General features: G+C 38.7%; 1 long non-coding RNA gene across 1 annotated transcript; it reads left to right on the plus strand.

Moving 5' to 3' along the window:
* Nucleotides 1-3,687: 3,687 nt before the first annotated feature.
* On the plus strand, nt 3,688-8,089 carry LOC134884062 (uncharacterized). Its single transcript, XR_010168371.1, has 3 exons — nt 3,688-3,911; nt 4,603-4,705; nt 5,763-8,089. It is a non-coding gene; the product is annotated as an uncharacterized LOC134884062 (long non-coding RNA).
* The last annotated feature ends 1,215 nt before the right edge of the window (nt 8,090-9,304 follow it).

A 9,304-nucleotide genomic window follows, 5' to 3' on the forward strand; every position in this document is an offset into this window, starting at 1 on the left:
ACACCCTGCACTTTCAAAAACTATGCAAATGAAAAAACACAAATATGCAAACACATTCAAATGAAGAACAATGTTCACCAACCTGAAAACACAAGTGCAGCTTTTGGAAAACATTTACCAACTTGATAAAACATGCGAAGCATTTTATAGAAGCACTGCAAATACAAAACGCAGCAAGAAGCTCAAAACACAACGGTAACAGGGACCCTAAAAGGTGATGCACAGTGCTGGGATCGGAGTGCTTGTTGATGTTCGGCGATTATGAAGTCGGCCCCCTGTCACTAAAAACTGACCTAAAAGGTAAATTTTGTTGGCTTATTTAACAATGTGGTCGCACGATTCCTTCCAATATATGTATTTGACTGTTAAGGCCAGTTTCACATAAAATGCCCACAGTCAGGATAAACATTTGGATTGCAGTAGTTCTTTATGTTGTATGATTTGTTTGGACATTTTCCATTTTCCATAAATGTTTTCTGAAACTATATATAAATACCTTTACAATACCTGTACAGTTGCAAATACTGTACATATATGCAATACTACTGAGTGCCAAAGATGCAGTCTAAGATCACAGAAGCGCAGATTTCTGTCTACACAGAATCATCATGGCAGTGATATATCAAAGTGACACTGAACAGCTGGTCAAATTTTTGGTTGTGCTTTAGGTAAATAGACCTCAGTGTACAATGCTGACTTTGAAAAACAGAACATCTGATCATGCCAACCTCTGCAAGGCTGACCCTGAATTTGTAAAAAAAAAGGTAAAAGTTCAGAGAATAACTTATCAATATGCTTTCAGATTTGTCTACGTCGCTGGCCTCACACACACACTCTCACACACACACACACACACACACACACACACACACACACACACACACACACACACACACACACACACACACACACACACACACACACACACACACACACACACACACACACACACACACACACACACACACACTTTGTCCTTGAGAGGCTGCTCATTAGGTTCCATGTGCCTGAGGGAACCGCTAAAACAAGCAAACACTTTGTCCAGGCCCTTATGGCAGCTAACGGAGCAGACAACACATTAGTGAGGGTAGAGATGGAAACTGAAGAGGTGGGGGTCTCTCTTTGTGTGTGTATCTGTGTGTGTGTGTGTGTGTGTGTGTGTGTGTGTGTGTGTGTGTGTGTGTGTGTGTGTGTGTGTGTATGATAGAGTTATTGAATTCCTCCATCACTATTCATTAACCTACAGTTCAGCATATGCCCCGGGCTAGTTAGTGTATGCAACATGAGACAGATCACACACGCTTGGCTATTAGGTTGGTTTTTTTTGACAAGGGGGACGCATTTTAGTCGCAGCTGAATGGATTAGGTGGCCAGCAATCCCCCTCACTGAGACAGTAATGAACAAACTTACACACAGTCAGAAAGAAAGAAACACTCGCACACAGAGGTTTTTTTTTTTCTGTCCGGATTTTGCACAGGTGGCGGATAGGGAACATCCCGCCTCTCCAACAGTGAACCGGCTAACTGGTTTATGTGTAGCACCACCCCCAGCACTCTCTCTGTTTCCCTGCCTCATTGTTTTTTATTAATCTCTCACACACCCATATACCTGCAGCTGCCTTCTCTCTCTCACACACACACACACACACACACACACACACACACACACACACACACACACACACACACACACACACACACACACAAAAAAACCACAAAGATAGCCGCAGCCCTGTCGCTACTAATAGCGAGCCTCAGTCTGGCGGATTAAGAGTTTAATCCCTCACAGGCAAGAGGGGCTGAGATGAGATTGCAGCAGCCGGAATGCAGCCGAGTCGGATGAGCAGGGGTGTGAGGTGCGTGCAGGAGAAGAGCAACGACTCACTCAGCTATTTCCACACACACTATCACCCCGATGGCCACCTTAAGATCCCTCTCGAAGGATCTTCCAAACTTTCACCACAAAACTCTCTTTTTGCCTCTCCTCACATTTCCCAGTGTCTCTTCTCTCTGTGTGATTCTCTTACGCAGTCCCCTGCTGAGATGTGTTTGATCTCAGCACTTCGAAATTTTGATCAGGTTAATTGCTCTCTCAGAGGAGCGTGTGAGTAGACGGACTGGACGGGATGGAATAAAGAGCAATGGGAGGGGGTGACAGGAAAAGACAGCAGAGAACGGACAGAATCTGCGTAATGGAATACAGGAGCTGAAGGGGATAAGGGATTTGTTTGGGAAAAGGATGACAACGGGGAACATCACAGGAGTGAAATAAAAAGGAGAGGACGTGTTGATAAAACACTAGGGTGATACAAGAACACTGTATGTCTCTGACAACAAGATAATATTAGTTTCTTTTCACATGAATTAAATCCAAATGTTGTCTGATCTGTTTTTCACCTAGAACTGTAGACAGAAACAAATTTAGAGTAGAAACAAATCCCTTGGTTTACAGAAGACTGATCTGGTACAATGCCAGGCAAAACTGTAAAAGCTATCCAGCAAATACAAGGCTGAACAGATGAGGATTCACAGCAACGGTGACACATACACAGCTTTTAACACAACTGATTCTCAATGACCTTGACTAACAGCTCAAAGACACAGTGTAACTGGCTGGTCTGGGTATGAGTGGCTTTCTTTACTGAATAAATGGACGGAGTAACAATCACCTTGCTGGAATTGAAACAGGATTGCAAGAAAACTAAAAGTCCACAGCTATGCTTCTGACTCTGTGAGGCTGCATCTATTTGAGATACATGTTACCAACAGGCTAACACTGATCATAAAACACTTTGATGTTTAAAGGGTAATGTTGACCATGTTCACCATCTCAGTTTTGTGTGATCGCATGCTCACATTCACTGATTAGCACTAACAGAAAATGCGATCAGATAACCTGCCTGTAATACAACGCATTACAGGAAGGGGAAAACCCCCAAAAGTCCTCTGTAAAGCATTATGTTTGACCTATGTTACCGTAATAAGCCGAGTAAGGTGACTTTTAGAAGTACTTGTTTCTATTGTATCTTCTATGTTTTCTCTTCTTCTCTCTGCACTTCTTTTGCTGTGTCTTAACTTGTCCCTGAATGTCAGATATACTGCTGAGTCTATATGACTCATTAGGGGGGTGGATACATTTCCTCGTTGGGAGTATTTTATTCCTCGCTATGGTCTGAGGTGCCTGCAGAGTGAGAAATCGTATCTGTATAAACTGCGGTCCTTCTTTTTATAGATCTATTTATTTGAATTTATGTGACTGATTGAATGAAACCAGTCTCTGATCACATTTCTAACACACCCTGCTCAGCTCCTTCCCTTAGGGCAATTCATCACTGTGTCATTATTTGCTCTCACACGCTGTGAAACTTGATACAAATGCAGGGAATGACAGGTTCTGTTAATAACTGAACTTTGAACTTTTACTTAATTTCTTCGACTGAATTATGTCTGAAGACAATATTAACAAAAAAAAAGTTCACCAAGTCATTATAATTGATATAGCTTTGGACAGAGTTTACGTGGATATATTACATCTGTGATAATCCAATGTGTGGTTTTAATATTGGCCAGCTGTGTAATATCCCGTCAATGAGTCACTGGGTGTTTAGATAAAGACATGGTGATACGCCTCTCTTTAGTGATGTTGCCAACACAAGGAAAACTTTCCAGTTCAGACCGTGTGCTCAATAACTTTTGTACTCAGAGGAATATCTTGTTGTATACATTTTAGAATCTTATTTTTTTTAATCGCAATGGCTACTAATGAGGCTATACATGTAAATTATCCACGATTTGCAGAATTGTTTATCGGGTTTTTCTCCTTCGGTTGTGTTGCACTGGTTAAATTTATGTACACAGACCATGAGGCAGAAGAGGAGAGGGAGAAGCAGCGGTGGCTCTCCAGTAAACAGGTGAGAGATAGAAATAGGCTTATCTTTATGCAGAATATGATTGCTTTTGCAGGTTTCCTAAACTACTTAATGTAATTGCTCAAAATGAACAACGACAAGAAAACATATACAAAAAAAACATATTAAAATATAGGTAGCAAATTAATTTTGTATGTTACACATGCTTTTTAACTCTCAGTTAACTGTGATTTAATGGTACACAAAACAAGGTTTGTTTTAATGTGTCTAGGTAAGGTCACACATACATGACATACTATTATTAATGATATATTGTTCATAAAATGTTGAAATATAAATCAGTTTGTTGTGCTGTATTGTCCCTAATGCTAAATACACACATGGTATTGTATGTATATATAGATTTTGGTAAATTCTGCTATTTCAGTGTAAAAGGTAAGTGAAGATGAGCAATATTGAGTGGCTACTTCCTGGTTCAGGCTCAGTGTATTATGACTATCCTTGGCCTTCCAGTATACCCAGTGACACCAGATGGGGTCTTCTTTGTCGCCCAGTGGGTTCTTCTGCTTCTCATATGCTACCCTGTGATCGCCCTTGCCTTTGTATGGTTCACCTTCTTTCTGAGAAAACTCAGTATAATCTGACTATCCTAGGGTAGAGCAAAGTGTTCTCATCCAGTATAAGACAACTCCATTAAATCAAGTTTTTGTATCCATGCACCAAACCTCACCAGGCTTTCTACCAGTGTCTGGTTGCTGTTGCAGGAATTTTGGTCACTGGTCTGAATGTGCCCTTAAAGTATGTCAACGACTTCCTGCAGGCTATTGGACTTCAAGGTAAATTAATTAATAAAATAATTTACAGTATAATGTTCTTTATTAGAGTTTATTCCAATGAGATTATGTTTTTGGCAAATCAGCTTTTGTACCATTATGGTTTAAAATGACAATAATCCCAAGAAACACAATTATTGGACATTAAATGTTTCATTAATATGCATTTCATAGTTATGTAACAATGTATAATATTATATAAGGCCCTGCATGGCAGTCCTTTTGTTCCGCACAGTCAGTCCTGTGTTGTACTAATGTCAATAGCTCCATTTGGTTGAAAGGATTAAGATTACATGAAACGTGAAAAATAAAATTGTATTTCCACTGGTGTTACCAGGCATTTCTCACAGTTTGCTAATAGATTTAAGTTACATGAGTGACTTCAAGTTAATATGCATTGTTAATTCTTGCTGCATTTGGGTAAATGATCAACATAAGCTATAGAAATGTATTCATGCAGCTGGATTTAATGGCAGGGATCACTTGTACAACCCTATTGCTTCTGAGGAGGCAAACTCCTCCACCAGTGAGCCAGAAATTCCATATAAACATTTATGAAAAGGCTACAGTTTTATTGCCAATTCTTTATGGGTAGATAGACATAATAGCTTGCAAAACATAGGTATTCTGACATTTGATATGTAACGTAATTTCCAACTTCGTAAATTAGGTATGTTAGACTACTTTGTTTACATAAGCAATGTCAATTTAAATAACTCAACTTTGACTTTTGGTTTACAGAGTAAACAAAGTCCCGTATCCTAGGCAAAAAGATGTGATGAGTTTATCATATCGTATTCTCCCATGGCTATTTAATAACGGCCATTTAATGTGCTGATGTTATTCGAAGTGGGTGACTTAACCTTGATGGTAAACAAAAAAGTTGTTTCAGGAGCAAGACCAAATAGATAGCTGTCTCAGGGCCTAAGTCTGCATGTTCATTGCATGTTAGTATGTTGGTTTTTGATTTGTTGCAAATCACGTTTTTATCTTTTAAATTAATCTGAAATAGCAAAAATGTATCTCTGTAATGATGTTATGATCTCCTTTTGCTCCACAGTTGGCCTTCCTGTATACCCAGTGACACCAGATGGGGTCTTCTTTGTCGCCCAGTGGGTTCTTCTGCTTCTAATATGCTACTATGTGATCGTCCTTGTCTTTGTATTGTTCAGCTTCTTTCTGAGAAAACTGTGGTGGCTGCTGAAAGTGGCATTGGCTTTGGCTTGTTTCGGAAAGATCCTAAACGACGATAGTATTGACACAAAAACCATGGTTTTCAGGGTTATGTGCCTAATGTGTATCTGCATCCTATACGCCATCAGGCCATGGAACGATCGGACTATGACAGCTAGAATTGTTTATCTGGAAGGGCAGGTGAAGATTTTAGAAAATCGTGTGAAAGAGACTGACCTATGGAGAAAAAGATGTTTGATTTTGTTTTTTTGTCTGATAGGTCTTTTGTGTTTTGTGTTTTTATGTTGTGTTATCTTATTGAAGTTAAATACAAGAGGGTGGTACACATGACAAATCCAGAAAAGTTAATGTTTTCAATCACTAACAAACAATTCAAATCAAACAGATTGGCTCTTCCATTTCACTACACTTGATATTAAAACCAATTATACAATGATATAAAACCACTGAAAATTAGAGGAGAATTAGGCTGGGGGTGGTCTTGCTCATTTCAAACCCCTTGAGTCGTGTGAGTCAGCATGTTTCCAGGCTTCAGTATGTAGCCTTTTGATGTTTGTAGCCAGAATTCATGCAAGCAGACTTTAACTTGTCGTTCATACTTTTAGTAACCTATTGTAATTTTATATAATCATAAGTAACCTCTTTCTTCATATTGACGGGCGACAGCTGTTTTACAGAATCCATATGAGTACGGTTGAAATAAAATATTCAAAACTAGACTACCTTCAATAGGCTAAATCAATCCATATCGAGTACCATTGCATACAATGCTCAGGATGAAATCATTAATATTCAAAGCAGGTTCACAGCTTATCAACAAAGCTCCCTGATGACTTTAAAATCTCTTTCCAAATAAAGGGAACCCTATACAGCAGGCTGCAATCAGTGCTCCCTTCAATTTGTTTTTTTCTGTCCTTCATTTGATTTTTATTCTTTTCATACTATGAATGAAGTCAATATTTTACAAACTACAGTTTTAGGGGAGATTTTGTCCATATCTTATATACTTAAATGGTTTCCAATGTGTGTCTTTATCGAAGGAACTCAATTCAAATTTCAGCTAGTAACTGTTTTATGCGGTGGTGCTGGCCTATTTAAAACCAGTAAAAAAAATGGAAATATAATAAGTAACTCATCAAAAAGACTGCCCTTTCCTGTCCTTCGCTCTCAGACGCCAGATTTCTTTAAGAAGACCGCTCTGAAACTATCAAGCCACCACAGGAAAAACACTCAACGCTCAATTTGTGTCTCAGCTTTTGGCTGAAAGCTTTTCTTCTAAGAGTCCTAAAGATGTGAGGGGCTTTTTACTATGGCAGGAATGAAGGCAGCTGTCGTCACCCAAATAGGAGATACAAAAGTGTTGAAACGTTTTTGTACTTCCCCAAGTGCGATGAATGATCTCATTCTGGAGAGATTTCTCAGCTAAAGAAGATGAAGCTGAGAAAATACTCATGACCTTTTCATCAAATTTGGATCAGTATTACATATAGTTATCTGCTGTATCCCACACTGCTTATATAATAACAAATTCAATGGAAAGTGTTGGTAACCCTTTTTTTATAAAGGCAGTGTAAATGGGATTTTTGTACAGCAGCAGCCAGAACTCTCATACTCTTGAACCAAACACACGAGATATATGAAAAAAAAAAGGTTACGGCAATCGGACTGTATCAGAATGGCTCCTGGATATGTAGTTCAGTAGCCGTTTGGTTATTAGTTATCACAAGTATGTTTTCCTCACTGCCCTGATTTGATCCTGGAAATGTTCTTTATATGAGCAGACAAAGGAAACAGTAGCCCAACATTTGGAAACACTATCCTTGCTTACTCTCATTACGCTCTCAAGTTGTCACTCAGGTATATTTCTCTCCTCTCCATCTTATTACGGGTAACAGAATACACAGTATCAGGCCGTGGGATCAAAATAGAGCTCCTGACAGAGTGATAATGTCTGTGGCGAGAAGAAGAAGGACCTAATCTAGCCAGTCTGACAGCAGTCACCAACTATCCCTCTGCATTACCTTAATTGGATAGTTATCGATTCTCTTGAAGGAGCGGGATACATTTAGCAGCATGATTCTGCAGGGCAGCATGTTGCTCCTGTTACTTAACATTCCCATACACGTGATTTTCTCTGTACGTGCGCGTGTGTGTTAGGTATGTTTCTGTTATTTCTTTATTAAGAGTGTGCTTCTCAACATCTTAGATTATATAGTGTATTATGTGTAGTAAATTAAACAATAAAGGTGAATTTCTAGAGATACAATCTGTGTATTCAAAACCAATTCCATACAATTCAATTCAACTGGGATTAAAAATACATATGGAAAATTCTTTATTGAGAGAATTGTGAAATTATTCTAGTTATTTCCTTATTTTCAATTCGAAAACTCAATCAGAAACACCCTGTAATGTATGTCAATTACCAAACAAACAATAGTGGGCATTGAGACAGTGATTTACTATCTAGCCAATCACTAGGGAGGGTGCATTTTTCACAAAAACACACCTGACCAGATATTATTAACGTCACTTCCTGTGTCATAATGACCAAATGTAAACTAACCAAACAAGGCCAGTGAGTTCAGAGAAGTAAAACAGTTTTCTATGTATTTCTTTTCATGAATTATGACCACCCTCAGGCCTCTGCCTGGGCTTGTGTTGTCAAGAGACTGAAGGCATCTGGCCTTTGCTTCCAGTTTAATAGCCCGTCCCATTCTGGGTGTTTGTGGGCTTCCTCTACACTAGCATCATGTCAAGATATTTTGAGTTGCTGTTAGATGCACAATAGTCTTCTTTACCCTTATCCTAGTCGTAATGGCAGCATGGTTTTCCTACAAGTAAATGATACATTTGAATTCCACCTTTGTGAAATCAAATTACTCTCTTTTAGTGAACCCCTTCTTGTAGCTTCACTTATTTGCTATGGACTTGCTATGGAAAAGTAAGAAGTCAGTATTTTTAAACCAATGCAGTTTGGTAAGACCTTGATAGGCTAATTGTTGCTTTAGTATATATAATTTAGTAAGTGACTACATTACAACAAATACATATAATATGCATATACAGTATATAATATTTCACCTTATCTCATGGTTGTTTTGTTTTCATTTTGGCATTTTAAATCGTTTATAGAAGTCTTCTCTATTTTTTACTGGAATGTATACTACGTTAAGCTCAGTACCCAGACGGGGGCATTTTACCCTCTGTGGGATCATACAACATATACTTATACATAGTATTTGTACCTTAACCTGCTACAGTGTAGTAATATTTGAGAGGTCTGAGGGGGTCCATGTACACTTTTGTTTATGGGGGAAAACACTGTTTTAGCCGCACATACCAACACTCAAACAGGTATAGAAGTGCAGAGAAAGAAAGAAAGGGAGACTTGGACAATGTGAGAGA

This window comes from Eleginops maclovinus, chromosome 2, assembly GCF_036324505.1.
Source record: "Eleginops maclovinus isolate JMC-PN-2008 ecotype Puerto Natales chromosome 2, JC_Emac_rtc_rv5, whole genome shotgun sequence".
Classification (NCBI taxonomy): domain Eukaryota; kingdom Metazoa; phylum Chordata; class Actinopteri; order Perciformes; family Eleginopidae; genus Eleginops; species Eleginops maclovinus.